General features: G+C 35.7%; 1 protein-coding gene across 5 annotated transcripts in view; it reads right to left on the bottom strand.

The window, feature by feature from the left end:
* SOX6 (SRY-box transcription factor 6) overlaps positions 1–19,188 on the bottom strand; it is a 363,778-nt gene that overhangs the window by 284,470 nt on the left and 60,120 nt on the right. The window contains exon 1 of one of the 5 annotated variants that reach the window (XM_058421043.1): positions 18,646–18,716. The exons of the other annotated variants lie outside the window; for them this stretch is intronic. The gene's annotated coding sequence lies outside the window, so the exon portion shown is untranslated. Of the gene's footprint in view, positions 1–18,645; positions 18,717–19,188 lie in introns of those variants that run through there. 5 annotated transcript variants of the gene reach the window in all.

The following is a 19,188-nucleotide window of genomic DNA, read 5'->3' as shown; positions in this document are numbered from 1 at the left end:
AAATTATTTTTCATATAGGCATTTGCTGTGATACAGGAAAAAAAACTTAGAGAAATCCTTTGAATACATTAACTGGAACACTACAAACTGCCAATATCCAGCTCGCAACCATTTTATCATGCTTGTTAGCTCAACACAATCTTAAAAGAAAAGAGAGTTTGAACACTTCAAGAAATAGCTGTCATGGATCTGAGCACTCCCCTGGGTGTAACAAACTTTAAATAATTTGTGACTCAATTAACTGGCAACTCTCTACATAACACAGATTTCACACTCCCAGGTCACTGCATTATCAGCTTGATAGGAATCATAACATTTTGGAGAAAAATTCATAATTGAAATCATTAATTAATTTAACAGGAGCTTTTAGTAATGCATAGCATTGCACAGCTGTAAAAGAGTAGAGATCAATTAGTTGTTTCTCTGACAATTTTCTCTACTTGGTGGAAAACTTTTCAGTATGTGAAGCATATTACTTTCACAACCTTTTATAACTATTTTAAACACAAAATGCTCAATATTATTTTATACCATTTTAATACAAGAAGAAAAACCCAGAAAGAATAAACTTTGCAACACCAGATATAATGCAACAACCTGCATTCCTTTGGAATTAACAGAAAATAAAAATAGTTATATTTAAAAGAGGATCAAATATGTTTTACAGAAAAACAAACATAACCGGAACCCCAAATGATTGACTCATATTATTGAATTTTCTTCCTTCTAATATAGCTAATACCCAATATATAAGAAAGCTGCAGCACTTACATGAGAAATGCATCAGCTTTATAGTAAGAGAAGCATTTGCTAAGAGGGGAAGTTTTCAGTAGAATCGACTTGGTGACAGCAGAAGTACGACTACCTCTCCCCAGAACTCCCTTGCAATTATAAAAGACTAATATGGCATCATGAGAAAGATTAAAATAATGGAAAACACATTCTGCAGTAAGGCAGCCAAGTGGCTTACTCCATCAAATTTGTTGAAGGGAAAAAAAAAAAAAACCAACCAACTTTAGATCAGAAACTAGCAGTATGCACAGGGGAAAGAAAACACGATAACAGAGGATTTTTCAGCCATACAGACAAGCCTGGCTGTAAACTTTGATTAAACCAATTCAAGCTAGAATCATGGCACAGAGCTTAATAAGTGAGATAAATTAAACACTGAAACAAATTAACAAAAGATTCTGGTACATCTGCTGTCACTGTAAATTTTTCCAGTCAGGCTATATCCCACAAAGATATATCCCTCTGGCCATAGCTCAGGGACTTTTGGGACAGTCCTATGCCTGCATTATGCAAGTCACACTAAATAATTACTGTGGACCCTATAGCCTTAAAAGTTATCAACCTCTTAAAGCTGGAGTTTTTCAAACATGCATGTGGGGTTTCACCACAGGATTTTCATGCAAGCACTCAGGCAAACACCACAATTAATCTCTGGCCCATATTCAGATATTCAAAGCTCCTTTGATTAGTTTGTCCTGAAGGATAGACATCTAAACCTTTGAAAGCCCACAGTTCGTAATAACTGCAGAGACCACAGAGACTGCAATCAGTCTGGATGATTTTGATCTAAATTTTCTATCAGTGAGCAAGGATGAAATATTTCCGTCCTCTAACTTTTACCTGCATTGTCTATTTAAAAAGAAAACTTAGCAGCAGTGAAACCTTCAGTTCAAGGGAGCTCTGCTTTTAGGTGAGGGCTTTACATACAGAGATACAAATAAAATAGGAAGACTGGGAAACCAATAATGCCCATTTGAGTAATGTCTGGCACCTTTGGGGAAACCACTTTGCAGACCTTCAGAGTAATTAAAACAGTAAAATGGACATATCATGGACATTTACTGATATGGAAGTTAAGACAAGATGTGCTGAACAGCTCACCCAATGACAACACAGGGTGAGTTTAAAAGTCCTGCTTCCAAGTCTGCTAAACCACTTTAGCCCATGTTTCATTTCAATGTCATTGTATACCTATTTTCCAACCCTATACACAGGATATATGATTTTAAACAGTATAGTAAGTAGATTTTTTTAAAGAAAATATAACGAATATTCTTTGTAGCAGGTGAAACCAATTTTCAAAAATACTGTTTCGCCTCCTATAAGCTTGAAAAATGTCTCAATTTATGTTTCAGAATTTAGATCAATTAGTTTCTAATTCATAATCCTCTGCACAAAATAAAGCCCATTTCTTCAATCATCATAGTAACTTAATCAATCCTAAACACACTAAACTAAAATGAAATCTTTTCAGAAGAGTAAGGAATAATATTAATAAATATAATTCTTAGTAATACTGAGAATTATAACTAAAAATTTTAAAAATAGGTTTTATACTTGGCCTCAGCTTAAGCTGATACTTGGCCTCAGCTTAAGATCATTAAGAACTCATTTTAAAGTTTTCATGTTCAGGATCTGAAACCAGAGGACCTAACATATTAAAGTCATGTGTATACATTTACTCCTTTTGGGTTTTTTGGGTACATTTTCAAAATATTCAGTAGACTACAGGGTATCAAAACCTCTAGAGCAATTATTAACTGGTCCTAGTTATTTAACCTACATCATCTTCTTCCTTTTCTATTTATAAAGAAATTACTTTAAACATACCACCTAACAGGCTGGAAGGAGAATAAGGAGTAGAAAAGATTATGTGAATCAGACACCCTTTTGGTGATTCATATGGAATGGTAATGTTGTGAATTCATTGCTAAGTACTCATCAGATCATCTCTCAGGGCCCTATTGAAAACATTAAGTATATATTTGAACATGAGTAACTGTATTTTGATCTGACTCAAATTGATATCTATGCAGCCTTATGATGGTTTCAAATACAAGCAGAAGTGAGTAGATCTTATACTTACTGTTTTCCAAAAGGCTGGATGGCCCTTTCCTGAAACAACAGTGAGCACTGCTGCTTGCCTAATCATCCCTGGAGAGAATTAAGGAACATGAAGCCTAAAGATGAGCAGGAATTGATGGGGATCACAACCATCTTGGAAAGTAATGTGCTTTGCAGCAACTCAGATGACTCTCTTAAAATCTAAAGTACAAGTACAATTTCAATCAAACAACAGATTTCAGAGACAAAAGAGCAGGTATTTCAGGATTTGAACTCAAATGCTGGATCCCTCCTTAGCTGGAGATCCACAGCAGACAAGGAAAAACATGAAGAAACGTCAATTTCTATTTCATATTACTATGCTTTGCAATTAAATCTCTGATTGGCTATGTAAGTGTCCAGATGTTCCAGCTCCTGTAAGTATGAGCATGGCCCCAAATTAAATAGCTGAAGTGCCAGAAATATTGGGAAGGCCTAGTACTGTCAAAGCTGAAGAGGAATCTCTCACTTACCACCCTCCCTCTCTCGTTGCTGTTTGGAGCCCTTACCACAGATCTTTGCTTGTACATATTCCCTCTCTTGACAGATGAGAAATTCAGCTGAGTTGCAACAGCTTTAAGGGACTGGGAGATGGCGCTTCCCATTCCAGTACGGATCACAAATGTCTGCCAATATTTTCTTGTGAAACCAATCGCAGTTTTCCAGAGGCATTTATTGTGTATCTCATTCAGTCAACACACTATCCTCAAACATTCTAGGATTAGAACAAATAACCTGCCTTTCACATACAGGTTTGTGTGTTGTCATCAAGCTTCAAGGATTACTGTTTCCCATTCCCTACACAGCTCTTAATCAGTGCCTATTCAGACATTTGTCTTCCTTACTCCCGCCAAGGTCTTTTGAATCTCTTGTGAGGATCAAAGATGTACTCCTACTCTGTGAAAGTTTAGAGAAATGGACAGGGAGGAACTTTTTGTTGTGGCTTTGCTTTGATTATAAATAGACCACACAAATTTTGTAGGGTTTATTATTTTAGAGCAGTGTTTAGTATCTTTCTTACACCAGGTGACTAGTTTAGAATATACTTCATAACTAAATTATAACAACAATTTAATAAAAATTCCAGGAATTACTGCTGGGCCTTAATATTATTCAGTAAAACAAAGTTCCTCACACAAGTTCTCATGTCTTCTTTATGTTGTCCATTTCTGTTTTATCTCATACCGTTTTACATTTCTTTTAATATCCATGGCACCAGTGAACCTTCAAAATCTTATTTTTAAATAGACTTTGTTTTCTTTCAGCATTATATAGATTAACATATTGGCAGTTCCATCAACCACTCCCAGTCTTTTGGGTCCGAAATTTTCCCTTTGAGAAAGATATAGGCCAAGCAGTCTCCCTTCCTTACAAAATGAGGATGATATGAAGGACATGCTATAACTCAAAATGCAATTTCCTCTTCAAACAAGACACATTATCATTTGGCACGTTTCATTAAGGTACTACAACAAAAAATCTGTGTCATACAAAACACACTCTAGGTTACCTCAGAACTCAGAAATGAAGGAAAAAAAGTCACAATGGTTACACTTGGTTAATTAAAAGTCAAGATTATTTTAAAGGTGGTATGCTCCCTTATTTGTTACAAAGTGCCCTTTTGATGCCATGGAGATGAAAGGACAATTTTAACAAAGGCCGCTCAGGAAAAAAAACACCTACTTCTCCATGGCTCTTTCACAGAATGTAATGGTCAGTAGCCAGTTGTCCAAGCAGTAAGAATAACAGCAACATAGAGCATATCAGCAAACCAGAGATCAAAATTTGTATTATTTTCAACGCCTGAGAAAAATAACCAGGGAAACCTGTTAAGACGTTCATCTAGCTGGTCAAGAAACACCAGTATGGGAGGGCTCTTCAGCCCTGCTGACCTGTCCTTGAACAGCAAATTCCTTCTTGTGTCAGGGCTTCTCTACAGATATTTGTGGGCCATGAAAAACAAACCTGTGGGTTTCATACCTCCCAAAGTTTGCCTTGCATTTGACAGGTATTACTGATTATTAAAAGTTTGTTCATAACTACAGCATAATTAAATCATTAATAGATCATCCACTGGTAGGAGGTATTATGGTCCCACTACTCAGCAGGCTACTTATAAAGCTCTAGAACACGCACCTTCTCTTTGAGAAGCTTTTAGACATGTTCATGGGCTTGTTGGAAAGTTTGACAAACTGAATTTTAAGTGGGAAAATAGATCCTGAAGTACAAGGATTTCTTTAACTTCAGAGAAGTTAAAGGGAAGTCTGTTTTCAAAAAAGAAGTTATATTAAAAAGTTTACTGTTGTTACAAAACTGACCTGCAATTCGTAATACAAGTGCAAGCTATTTTTTCCAAAAATGGATTTCTCTCTCCTCTTTTTATTACTCTCTATCGTATTTTGGTGTTTGTGGTTTTTCTAAATTATTTTGGTTTTATATTTTATAGGCATGTGTAAAATTAATTACATCTATAATACAAAGAATTCTATTAATCTTTTAATTTTAATGGGACCAAAATGTTCTTTATTACAATGGGAGGCTTTTATTTATTGCATCAAGTTTCTCCCAAACACAGGCCAGACTGAATCAAGCAATGGGTCTTGTATAGAGTTTATTTATGGGGAAGCATGTAAATCAACTTTAGAGTGCTGTACTACTCCAAAAAGGCTGGTCTAAAATTCACAAAAATATTTTCCTAGGCTTTTCAAGATTTCTTTCTTCCCCAAGTAGCCACATTGCTGGTGACTAATGATGTCCTCAAGGGTAAATAGCAAGTATTTTTAAAAGTTTACTACTCTCAATGATTTCTTTTCGTCAGACATAGTCTCTGAAGCAAACTCGAGGGCTGTCACATGTTTGTTAGAAACATACTGCCAGTTTCAGAACTCCCACAGCATTAAATAGATGTCTCTGGAGGTTTCTTGATGCATCTAAAAATAATTAAATATCTTTCTTCTTTTTCTATTTTTTTTACTTTTTCTGTGCAAATTTTGAGCTTTTAAGTCACCTAAATATAATAAAGCCTGGTGGGAAAGTTCTAAGAATTCCTCCATTTAATGTCTAGAAAATTGAAGGAAGTTTATAATTTTCTTTGATAATCTGCTGTATTTCCCTTCTAAGGACATCCTGCAGAACGCAATCTTCACAAACTGCATTTTGTGATGCAAAAAATTCTTCCTACACCCAAGTAATTTTATGCCAGAAAGAGCAACTACTGGCCAAATTCAATGCCTCAAGTAATTCAGGACTCTCCCTGTACCTTTCATCATTACTCATTTATGTGGATCCTGTGCAACATGAGAGTCTTCAGCAATTTTGAATTAATGGATAATTGTACACTAAATAAGAGACCAGGACAAGATGTAGTACACCACCACTACTGCACTTGCATTTTGGCCCAAGTGACCAATGTCAAGCATCAAAATCCCACAAATTCACAGACAAGTGAATTAGCACAAGAACTATTTTTTCATGCAACAGGCAGAAGTTTCACATCCCACAAAAAACAAAGTTGAAGTTGAGTGGGGCACTTTCTTTAGAAACAGGAAAAAGTTATTGATTCAAATCCATATTTTGACGCGAGCTGAAGAGTGAGATTCACATTTTGGTAAAAGCGGGAACAGTCTCTCAAACACAAGCAACCAGTAAAAAACCAGAAGATTCACAGACCTCAGTTAAGAGATTTACATTTTGAAATTTTGTTTCAAAACTGAGGTTTTGCTTGGCTGCCGGATCCTTTGCTTTCAAGCAGTAATGAGGCCTAACCACACAGAGGTAGCTAAAAAACTGCAAGTACATTTCTGGAAACTATAGATAAGTACTTCCCTCCAGATGGACATTTTCAATATGAAATATTTCACAGTCATATTTATCAAAGCAAATAAAGTTGTGAGAGAATGAGTGAGTAGAACACTCCTCCCTTTTAGGAGAGTGTTCTGCTAATAAACATGCATGTTTTTTCAAGCCATTGCTAGCTTTTCAATTCTTTGTCTATTGTAGGTGTGGCCTTGTAGCATAGCATTCCACAGATTCAGTCTAATTTCTATGGCACCTACTGACAATTTCTCCATTTCTGGGAAAAATTTAGCTATTTCACTTGTTTGCTAGCATATATGGCTTTCAGACAGGATTCTTCCACGTAGCTACTTGAATTTGTACTATGAGCTAAAATGATATGAAGTAACCAGGGCTGAGCAATTTTATCTTTTTCTTCGAGAACTTTGTTCTCTGCCTTGGAACATTTCAGTACAATTAATCAAGTGCTCTAATCCAAATACCTCTGCTGGTATGGTGTCTCACTATTTCTAGAAGTTTAGCTTTATGGCAGAACACCATGATGCCACTTCTTACAGACTTCTTATGAATGCAGGACTTTTGGTGTTTGGGGTGGGACTCTTTTTTTAATACATGACAGAGAAATGTAAGCAGAAGAATCTCATCTTCTGTATATTTAAGTAGTCTTACAACTTACATTTAAGAGTCACAGAAACAGAAACACCTGGAAATGCAAACTTTAAAGGCACAAATTTGATGAGACAAAAAATTGTTTGTTTTGTTTTCCTTCTTTGAGGAAGGACTGTTCATTCAAGTTTTTAACCCTGAATTTAATACAAGTTTTTCTTGCTAAAGACAGGATTCTCACTTGCAAAAGGAAAACATGGGCTTTTGCAAATGTAAAGCAATATCTTTATGAAGAATTTCCATTTAAACATCCCATCTGAGTCCATAAAGTCGATAAATATTTTTGGCTTGAAGCAGATAACAGATATATCCAAACAATTAGAAAAGGCCAAAATATATTATGCAAATTGGATGTATTTAGCATGAACTCTCTGCAATTTCTACATAAACAAGTGATTAGAAGGTTCCCTTCAAAGGCCAATGTGATTAGCAGAAAATCTTCACAAATTCACTTACTGCTTAATGAAGTACATGCATTTTTTCCTTAGAGTTATCACAAGTTGTATATCAGCTATCTATTAAAGCAATTAATATGATGATTAATGATGATATGATGAGCAATTGATATGATTATAATGAAGCTGATGCCTTTTGTTCTAGGATCTCTTACAACACTGTCACATTTTAGCTCTGGTTGTCCATGATCTAGAAAATTTTTAAGATTTAAAAAAAAAAAAAAAAAAAAGATAAAAAAATAATAAAAATAATTAGTCTTCATCTTCAGCTACCCAGAGAAAAAAATTATCTACTTAAGCATAGGTAACAATGGTTCAAATTATAGACACAGCAACAGGCTGAAAACTTCCTGAAAATCCTCCATCTAGACAGACTGAAATATTTACAGTCAGGCATTGGTAACTCTCTAACTTAGGAGAAATTACAGAAAAATTGAGCTGGTTATTTTTCAGTTTACTGAAATAAGACTTTTTTCTTTTGTATCTTGGAACTCGACCACAGATGTTTCAAGAGACATTTTGCAGACAAAAACAGGCCAAGTAACACGTGTGAAGGATTCATTATGGTCTATGGAGTAAATAAGTTGGAATAAACGTTTACATGGAGGAAGACCTAGAAGAAGCTCATATTTCCTTGTTTGTATGTGTTTTAGTCAGACCCTAAATGTTTTTTTGTACATAGTTTTTTGTGGTTTCCTAAAATGTTGTTAAACTGTCCAGCCTGGTGATAGGTACTATACGATGCTGCAAAAGGTTTACTGTTCTCTAACTCTTAATGCTCTAGAAACAAACAATCAGTTCCATCTGCAAAAGGCAGCTGAATAAAAATAAAACCTAAGTTGTAGTAGAAAGGAACATGTAGACAGCAGGGGAAAAAGACCAACTGCCACAATTTATTGCTATAGTATAAATGGTGCTGCAACTTTAACATGGCAGGGCATTTACAGCAATATTATTCTTGTTAGAGCACTGCTCTGTCAGAGAAAACAAGAGTTCATTCACAGACATTAAACACAGCAGAAAAAAAAAAAAATGCAGGGAAGTGATTTGTACTTCATGGCAAAATGGTATATCCTCCCCTTTCCTGTTTTGATCCATACTGGAACATACCAGTCAACTATTGAATGTAGTCCACTGTTCAAATACAAGATTAACTGAGATGCTCCATGGCAAGCAAATAAATTTGTTTCCAGTGGAATAATTATTCTTATAGAATGTCATCCTCTCTTACAGCAGAGAGAGACAGGTGATGACATTCAATAAAATGTGATTTTTATTCCCCTTCTCTTGACATGGAGAGATGTATGACTTAGCTCCTTTGAAATACATGTTCTGAGGTCATGTCTTTTTTTTTTTTTTTTTTTTGAATGCCATCACCAACTACATAATAGTTAGGTGACTGGGAAAAGAGGGAATATTATTTTCCATTCAATGTAATCCAGTATAAGCATATGAAAGAGCAGCTATTCATGCAATGGGCATGGCAATATTGCAGCCTTTGTTTCTGCATTTTCAAAAGCTATTCCTACCTACATCTGAGCTACTTAGACATATCTACAGCAAGTTACTATGTGACAAGTGTTCCAAATATGACAAGAGCTATTATCTGTAAAGAAAAAACAGACTCTATAACTCTTTGTTCCATCTAATATTCTTTAGCATTTCAAGTAATTAGCAGCTTGTTCCAAAAACATTTGAACAGTTAACAGATTTGATACCTATGGTTAATCCTCATTAAAATTACGATTACATGATATAATTACATGTAAATAAGAAAAATGAATTCAATATAACTCTTACCCATTTCAATGTTGGGCACTATGTTGGGAATCATACAGTACGTACAATTAGATTTATACTGCTAAGCTAAAAATATTGGTGAAGATCTAAAAATGACGAACAGTGCCTTTTAAATTAATGTCTTATTAGTTGAGTGAAGTACACTGACAAAGAATAATTTATGCTTATTCAAACTGCTCTCGACATCTTCAGGTGTTTCCAAATGAGCTCACAGAAGAGTGATTAAATGCATCTGATAACAAGCCACACATTGCTGAAATTACTTACTGCCTCATTTTATGATTAATTAAACATGTAGATTAAAGTTGCAAAAGAATTTAGATTAATGAGCAAGTTAAGTCTTGCTGATATAAGTGAATTGGGAATTGGATGCTCTGTGGAACTTTATAAACATGCATTTTATAATGAGTAAGACAAGACTACATGTTGAATCCTGGCCACAAGGGCCTTTGACGATGCAGTCTTTTTTAACATGGTTTGACAGCTTTCAAATAACATTCTACTATAGACTTTAAACTTTGTGCATTGCTGTAAAACACGAGACTACATAACTCATGTATTAGGAGTACGATTATTTCAAAGCTCTCCAAGGTAATGACCCCCTGTAGCAGCAGCTGTTCAGAAAAATTACAAGCTCAATTGTTATTTTAATCAGAGAGAATTTAGTAGTTAAAAGCAGTTATGCAACTAGTAAAATTATATGACACTCCATTAGTAGCCTTATAGCATCTTTCATAGTCCTGTTCCTTCCAATTCCCTCACCAAAAACCCTTGGTCTTATTAGTAAAACGGGTGGCTCAGTGAGTCATGAAAAATTCAAAGCCATTTATTAAGTCTGGTACCTGTGCAAGGTAAGGTAACATTTAAATTTATGATTCTTCATATCAGCTCCAAGAGTGCGTCAAAATATCTGCTAGGTTTGCCAAGTGTCCATTTTTCCTCTCTTAAGAGCATCTACACCTTATCCACCCAGTTTTATCCGCATCAGAAAACCAAGTTGGACTTCATGGCTTTGCAGGACAAAAGCAAATCAGATCACTCATCCAGATGTGCTTTGTAACGGATGCTGACACTGAAACTATTGACTTATCTGTATGTTTATGTCATTTGTAAAACTTTCCTCGTCTACTGCATCAAACGACTCCTGCAGACTCACCTGAGGTGGCTGGCTACTTTTAAACCATACAGTTTTTCTTTTCAAAATTTGGATAAGAATCCTTTTCCTTGTCCTAGATGTGTCCTTTCAATTTACATCCTAACTTCAAAAGATCAAAGGTCTATCCAGCAACAATCAAGGACAAGAACCAAAAAGGTGCATACAGCACAAATTGCTCATGAAAAATATTAACCTCAGGTCACTAACGTATGCTCATTTTTCTGATCACGTGTACCAACAGAAGTACAATGCCTTTTATTTAGACTTCTACAGCAGAGCACATGCCTTGAATACTTTGACTCCTTACTGATTTACTGTAACATTTTAGCATAAGTTAATTATCAACCTTCAGCTGGACTGATGCACATCAGCGTATCATTCAGAAGACCACAACTACCATTTCTTACTTAATCTGTGCAGAGTGAAGCTTCAAGGTAATATTTACCATTCTGGGACTACAAGCCTCACCTGATTTATTAAAAGTGGATAGTGATTGTGTCATTTAGGGTCAGGCCTGTCCTGCATCCATAGAATCAGTCTTCCTGTTCTATTTTCTAATTGAGTTTAAGCTTTGCATATACAACTACTTGGGTAATATATTGGAAAGTATCTTTATTAACTAATCACAATAAATAAATAATAACCTTTATTGTGTATGCAATGTGATGATCAATTCTTAGAACAGGTTCCTCCCATTTGCTAAACAACTCCACCTCTACCTATGCATTTTAGTGCTGTCTGCCAGGTTCTCTGGCTTTCCTTCAGAAGACTGCTTATTTCATTAACCATGCTCTGGCTTTGTAATGTACTAGGCTGCAGCCATGTAAAGGCATAAAATTACTAAAATGTAGTAAATTTTACTTGTAAGTTAGGGGATTGGTCTGTTTTACATTCAACTTCCAAAATTCTGGGACTTCTATTCTCCCCTGTTCCAGTTTAGGTCAATTATAGCATGCTCTGAACACACAAAATTTCACTATACCTCAGAACAAACTAGAACCAGCAAAGTATGAGCTGACAGAAGTTTTCTTCATGGTATGTTGAATATACTCATGGTAAAAAGTTTAATTTTCCTCAACTGAAAAAAAAAAAAAAAAATTTGCAGTGAAATAAAATGGCTTTGCTGGAGTCAATGGCAAATCCACAGTAGTGGCACAAGGCAGGTTGCGAGTATTTTTCTATCGCTGATATTCAGTGAAAAAATATCTCACAGTAGGTCAATATTTGATAGCAGATAGCAAAACGCTTATTAGAAAATTATCTATCCACAATGAATTTCATTATCCAGTTCACTTTTCCCATGTTTTTTGTGCTTCCCTGTCATATACATTTAAGGTATTCTACTGAAAGAAACTTAGTGTTTATAGTCAATAATACAGAGTAGCACATAATATTTTTAGAAACTAATTTCTCAAAGGTTTTAAGAACATACCAAAGTACAGGACAAACAAACAACTTGCAACTTGCCACCCAGCTCAGAGTTCAAAAGAACAAGTATTAAAAAGGTAACTCTCAAAAAACTCAGAAATGAAAGAATATATTAGCTTTCCCTAACTTTTTTACCTGACAGAACACTTTTGATCCCTTTCCATAAGCTTACCACCAAGGACTACATTTCCTGGATTCAGCTATTTGCTCAGAGGGTGAGGTAGCTCCACTCTTCTCCCTGTCACCATAGCACACTGAAGCTGTACACCAAACAGTTACAAGGAGGAAATAGAATCATTGCACAAACGGGTTTTTAAAGAGCAGTGCGATTTCCACTGAAGCTCTAGGCTTCAGAAATACTAAGCAAAAAGTTCAGTTAGCTGATTAAACTTTTATTTAGTCAGTCAGCAAATTTTCAACAGCAAACCCCTTGCAATGTATTTTTGAAAAGGATCCTAAAGAAGACAATGAGATTTAGCATCGAATGAGAATTCTCACTCAAGTTTTAAAACAAGTGGCTTGGACACTTATATGCATTGCTACTTTAAACTTGCAGAAGGATTTAGACTCCTAAATTGAATTGAGAGGAACTTTTCACATATTCCAGCATTCTATGAAACTTATTACAACTACCAGGCTGGCTTCAAATTTTTGTCAAACCTAAAGCAAAACTCTGACAGAAATCTGCTGGGATGTCTGGCAGAAATTACTGGTCACAGAGGTCCTGGTAGGGTCTGTTGTCAAGGTTGTCTGAGGCAGGTATCTGAAGTATTCCCTAGATGTGCACAGTGAACCTGGCATTTTGAAACTGATACTGTGGTTATTAAGTCTTCAGATACTTTAGAAGTGCTCTGAAATAAAATATTCTGTGGTCAAAAGCTGAAACCACTTTTAACTCTGCAGCTACTTCTACCCTGTAAGCAGATTACTGAGACACAAAAACTAAAGCATGCAGATGAAGTATAAAGATATACAAGAACTATAAGAAATATTTTTCCCTGGAGATTTGCCAGTGGAAAATGTTGCTACCTTGTCTGTTTCTTCAAGAGCACGTCCAGCAGATCCCATCTACTGTAGAATGATATGTTCTCACAGACAGAAAAGGGGATCACTTCAAAGCTATCAGACAGGACTGATTACAGAGAAGAATCCTCCTACTCAGCTGTTCTCCAGAATCATCTTTCCAACATGTAAATATGAACAAAACATCAGAGAATTAATGAAAATAACTCTGATTTATAATCCATACCTGATTTACACATATACCTTCTATTGTAAGAAAACAAGCATTGAGAATTATTACCCTTTCCCTTTTTTTCCCACCTCAGTAACTGCACAGAAACATTGATAAAGGCGATACCAGGGAACATTCTGGCTTCTTTGTGTCCAATACCACTTGATAGAACAAACCAAAGATGTAAAACAGCTTGAAATTAATTACCTCAAAAGGAGACACCTTTACACTCTAATGTAGAATAAGAAGAAACTTTAGCTGGAAAGAATTAAGGAGTGGCCTTTTCAGTCATCATTTTACTAATGCATGGAACAGATACTAATTTCTCCTACTGGCAGAGTTGGGTTGCTTTCAGGAAGCGATTTTAACACAGGAAAAGTCCACTATGGATGATTAAAAAATGGGCAAGAATATGTGCATGTTCCAGTAGCACATGGGGACAAATAGTCCCAAGAATGCTCAGATGATATTTGACATTTCCAGCACAGAAAACAGACTGCATTATATTTAAAGATAAGAACCAGGATGACATGTCTAAGCTTCCAGAGCTCTTCATGTTACTTTCTCACTTAGCTTCTAGTATCCATCCAGAATTAACCTTAAGGGTTTCCTTGTACAAGTGTAAAAATAGGAGAAAGAAAGAACATCAGCATATTTGATCCCATGACACCACTGACACTTTACCAATTTTATGAGATGAATAAATGAAAAGGGTGACTTCAGAAAAGTCACTTTGATATAGTTTAGAGGTAAAAAGCTAAACTTAGATTAGGCAAATCAAAATAATTCTATTGAACTTGTACTGGCAATACCAAACACCCCAGGAGTGGCTAATTCATCTGTTTGTTGAATACAGATGTATCCTGCTGGGGAAAAAAAAAAAAAAAAAAAAAAAAAAAAAAAAAAAAAAAAAAAAGGAAAAAGGCAACCTAACTTATAATTTCTGTGTCTTTGACCAGTGTCAATATAAGATGCAAGAGAGGATTTTCTCAAAACTCTGTATATGAGTTTCCATTCCAGTCCTGACTGGGAACTCTGATAAAGCTATCACTTCCCTCCTTTTAAATGATCTAAAATTAGCATTATTTAAAAAAAAAAAAATATTGGAAGATATGCAGATATCATGATAATGGTAGCAACAGTAGGTACTCAGAGATTGTTATCAAGAAAGTTAAATAGGCTTATTGACAATTACATAAGTTCTTTTCAGAGTTTGTCATCTCACACAGGAGAAATTACGGGGTGGAGATGTGGAAAAAATACAAAATACCAGAATCTAAGGGGGAAAGGGAGCTCATTGTCTCATTGTCCTCACAAATCAAAATTTGAAATAACACTTAGTTTTAGAGCTCCCTTTTTTTTCTCCTGCAAAGTGAGTATTATTCATAACTATCTGAAACCTACCAGGTCAATGTGAGATATAGTCAACAGAGAGCAACAGAGAAAGACATTTTGGAGGGACACCATTTGCTGCATGTTCTTCAGTTTTAGCTTAAGCCAGTTTGATCTTCATTCCTCTCTCTACTGGGTATTCAGAGAGCCAGAATTGGGTTTTATTATTCCAGAAAGCCACACATCTACTATGTATGGCAGAAATTTAATCTTAATGGATCCCACAGCAATTTCATCAAGATACTAAATAAGAGCAAGGGAAAGCATAGGGTTGCCAAGCACTACAGATGAGTGCTCTGGGACCAAAGAACTACTCATCCACTGTGTGTCATGAGCTTTTCAACATACTTCCATCTTTCCCTGGGATTAGCTGAAGAATGGAAAGGAGAGTTTGGCAACCAAATATATGCCTCTGCTTAGAGAGAACTAAGCAGAATGAGGACGGATTACTTCCCTTATTTCATGGGCAGGAAAAATCATTCATCAGAATGACAAATGCAGTACCTTTATAGGCTCACAGCCATTCTCTGAGCAATTCAGTGGCGCTATTGTGAACCCACTGCTCCTTTCCAGTTAATCTGCTTTAAAAACTCCAACTGCTGAGGACACCAATAATAATGCTTTTAGTAATAACCAAACATGCACCTAGAGGAGCCCTCCAATGTCTAAACAGAGGCTACAAGAAAGCCAACAAGGAATTTTTTACAGGGGCATGTAGTGGTAGTACACAGGGGAATGACTTTAAACTGAAAAAGGAGAGGTGTAGATTAGATGTTAGGAAGAAATTCCGCTATGAGGGTGGTGAGGCACTGGAACAGGTTGCCCAAGAAGCTGTGGATGCCCCATCCTTGATAGTGTTCAAGGCCAGGCTGGATGGGGCTCAGAGCAACCTGGTCAAATGGAAGGTGTCCCTGCCTATGGCAGGGTGTTGGAATGAATTCATCCTAAAGTCCCTTCCAACCCAGGCCATTCTGTGATTTGAATACCTTAAGGTATAAGTAGGTTGACTCAAGCTCTAAAAGAGGGGAATGGCACAGAAGGCCCTGAACTCCGGTTTGTGTTTGTAGGACTACCAACATGAATGGATCAGACAGTTAAAAAATGGATTGTGTCATGGGGCTCCTGAAACAATGAATGACCAGAACTAAAGAGTAAGCAGGAGTAAAAAGGAATTCTTATGTTTGCATTGAGAGCTACAAACAATTCAAAGGCTCAGTCAGGTACAAAGCATGTAAAAAAAAAACCTCATGTGGAAATATCGGGATATTTCCCAATATGCTGTTGGGTCAGGGATGTTTTTCCAGTTGAGACAGAAGGGCAGGAGGGGAGTGTTGGCATTCAAATTTACAAAAACATTGAACCTTATGATCTTTGTTGCCATATTAAACTGCAACTTTAGTAACTTCTCTGAGAATTTTTTTGTGTTAGAACACTGTAGATTAATAGGATGCCCAAACTAATCTGGGAGTCTAGAAACAGGACTAAGTGGATATTCTCAAAAGACTGTGTTTCAGTAGACCTCTCACGCACTGGAGCTTGGATAGGAATATAATGACTACTCCACTTCATCATCTAATATCTGTTAAAGACATTTAAATACTTCCTTAGTAATATTACTTCCTCTGGTTACAACAACTGCAGACTGAGACGTCCTGGGAAAATATTCTCTTATCTATAGAGCCTCTGTTTTTCTGTTACTATGAAACTTCTGTCCTTCATTAACATTCAAATCACCTTCGTTCTGTGCAGCTGGTGGTGAGGCACTTCACTTTTTTTGTCCTAGCAGTGATATAGCAGAACCTTTAACCAAGGACAGGATGTGTCTGGGATCACCTTTAAAGTTTGTAAACTCCTAGGTTTTTTAGAATCTTGACAGCAAAATGGTCCAGGAAATAGCTGTAGTTAAGAATCATCCTATTCCTTCTTTTCTCCCTGTTTTTAGAACGGTTGTTTCAAATAATCTGGCCTTAAACACTGCATAAGGGGCTATTTCACAAGGTTGTTCTGGTAAGACAAGTATTTGCTTTCTTTTAAAAAGAAGTCTCAGAAAAATGCTGCTTTCCCTAATACCAGACAACCTCCCCTTCCACTCACAAAAATACCAAAAATTGTAATCCTACATCTTTGGGACAGCAGAATTCAACACTTCTTTCAGCTTTGTTAGGCTTAGAAAGTGGTTTTGCAAATACACTTTTGCAACACTAACAAAGAAATCTTTGGTCAAATTTGGCAGAGAAATTAGAAAGCAAGTTTAACTCAGCTAAGTAATCTAATTTTCACTGTAAAGAGCTAAAGGCTAAAAGTATAAGATCCCTTTAGTAATATAACTTATACCTTCCCTGGACAGAATTACATATTTGTAACCTATTTTAGTGACTTTTCATGTGCATTACTGAAAGGGTAAAAATACTTGTCTTAATGGCTCTAGCCAATTATTTGGGAACTCCTAACCTGAAGGTTAGGAGTTTTTGAGCATTATGAACAATGAATGCTAAATTGTAAAGACAAAGTTTATTATATTTATTATAAATATATTAAGTAATGTTTTAGTCTGCAGCTGGATAAAACACAAAATATTTCTAAATCTTGGAACTTATATTCTACTACTTATATCTATGTTCTGTCACCAGTGCATCTTAATTTAATAAGTTAACTCTTAATTGTCAGTTCTAATTTTGAACTGCAAGAACAATCCTCTTTTATTCTGTTTAGTTTGTAAAACTGCATTTTCCCCTATAGTTATTAACTGTGATTATATTAACAATGAATGGTCAATTACTTTTTACATCCCTGCTGTTTTTCAGTTTATAGAATTAGTGTAACAAATTAATAGCAGAAGGAACTTATTTTGGTACTCAATTTTATAGTTACTACTCTGGAGTAAAACAAAACCTTTAATTGAATCAGAAGCAGCCATTTTAAAAAGATATCTTATTTTTCTTTTTAATATTTTTGTTTGATTATGACATTCATTTGTCATATTCTCAAAATGTATTAAGGCTCCAATGTAATTAACTTACCAAATATGACCTAAAAAACCTGTCACATTTTGAAAGAAACATCAAACTACTGTGTTCAAGGTAGCGAAACCATTTCTTTGATGAACACTAAATGCTCTATTGTGCTAGATGGGAAATGTATGAACATATCTTACAACAACAACAACAAAACACATAGCTGTACAGATTCAATATTCTCTAAAATTATGATTGGCTGAAGAGGATATTTCTACAACTAGAGCTTAGTCTGAAAATAAGCCTTTGGCATATATTTATTGAAAAATGGTTAAAAGGAAAGAAACATGTATAATTTCTATAATAAGTAGAACATGGAGAATCATGTACTATTTAAAAGGAGTAAGATATTTCCTTGTGAATGTGGGTAGCTTGAGAGTTATTAACGTGTCAATAGTTTTAAACTGTCCCTACTGAATGGCAATACAAGTAGTAGCAGTTCTTACTACAACTACTGTACTTATAATTGTAATAATTGAAAGCAGTGTTACAGCTATTTGTGGCTAATCTCTCTTTTGGGCCCCAGAATTTGCCATCCCTTCTAAAATTAGAGTTAAAAAAAATTATAAAATTATCAAAGTTAAGAAAGGAAACAAGGATGAAATGAGCGGCTCAGAGCCATAAAACCAGGAGCAATAACTGCAGGTCAACCCGCCTGGACACAAACATTGAATGACCTTGAAGGGTTTGCATTTCCTTAGTTCATGAAAACTTATGAAAAATATCCTCCCTCTGCACCCAGACTGGAAAGAATCTAAATAGCCACCAAGGAGAATGTCTAGGAAAAATATATTGGAGCATGGTACTTACCCCAGAGACTGGAGACTGGCACTAACTCTCAAGGAGAAACAAGTGCATGGAAGCTGATCCCTCCCATCTTTACCAAGTTAAACCACCAAATCAGTCTCGAGGATATGGCCTTCCTTCCATTTGCAGGTGCTGCTTCCCTGAATGCTAATGTCGATCACATGTGCTTACAAAGCAAAGAAAAATCCCCTACATTTCATTGGGCTGGACAGAGCAATATTTCAAAAAGCAGCTGTTGTTGGTAGCGTTCAAGTTCATTGGCAATCCTTATAAAACCACCCCCCAAACACATACTCTGTCTCATCTCATGTGAAGAAGGCTTTTCTCTAAAGAGTATTGAATCACTTTAATGTAGATTCTAATGCTGCCTTACTCCGCTTTCAAGGCAGCCAGTAAATTCAGCTTTACTACAGTATTATAAAGATGTGAAAGAACTGTAACAGCATCTAAAAATGAGCTGTTGCCACTATACTGTTCAGTTTAGAAAACTCTAAACAGAATACTGATGAAAAATGTTAATGATAGTTTGCTGAGTTGCCAAGAGAA

The sequence above is a fragment of the Hirundo rustica genome, chromosome 6 (genome assembly GCF_015227805.2).
Source record: "Hirundo rustica isolate bHirRus1 chromosome 6, bHirRus1.pri.v3, whole genome shotgun sequence".
NCBI lineage: Eukaryota > Metazoa > Chordata > Aves > Passeriformes > Hirundinidae > Hirundo > Hirundo rustica.
This window is presented reverse-complemented; position numbering and strand designations above follow the sequence as displayed.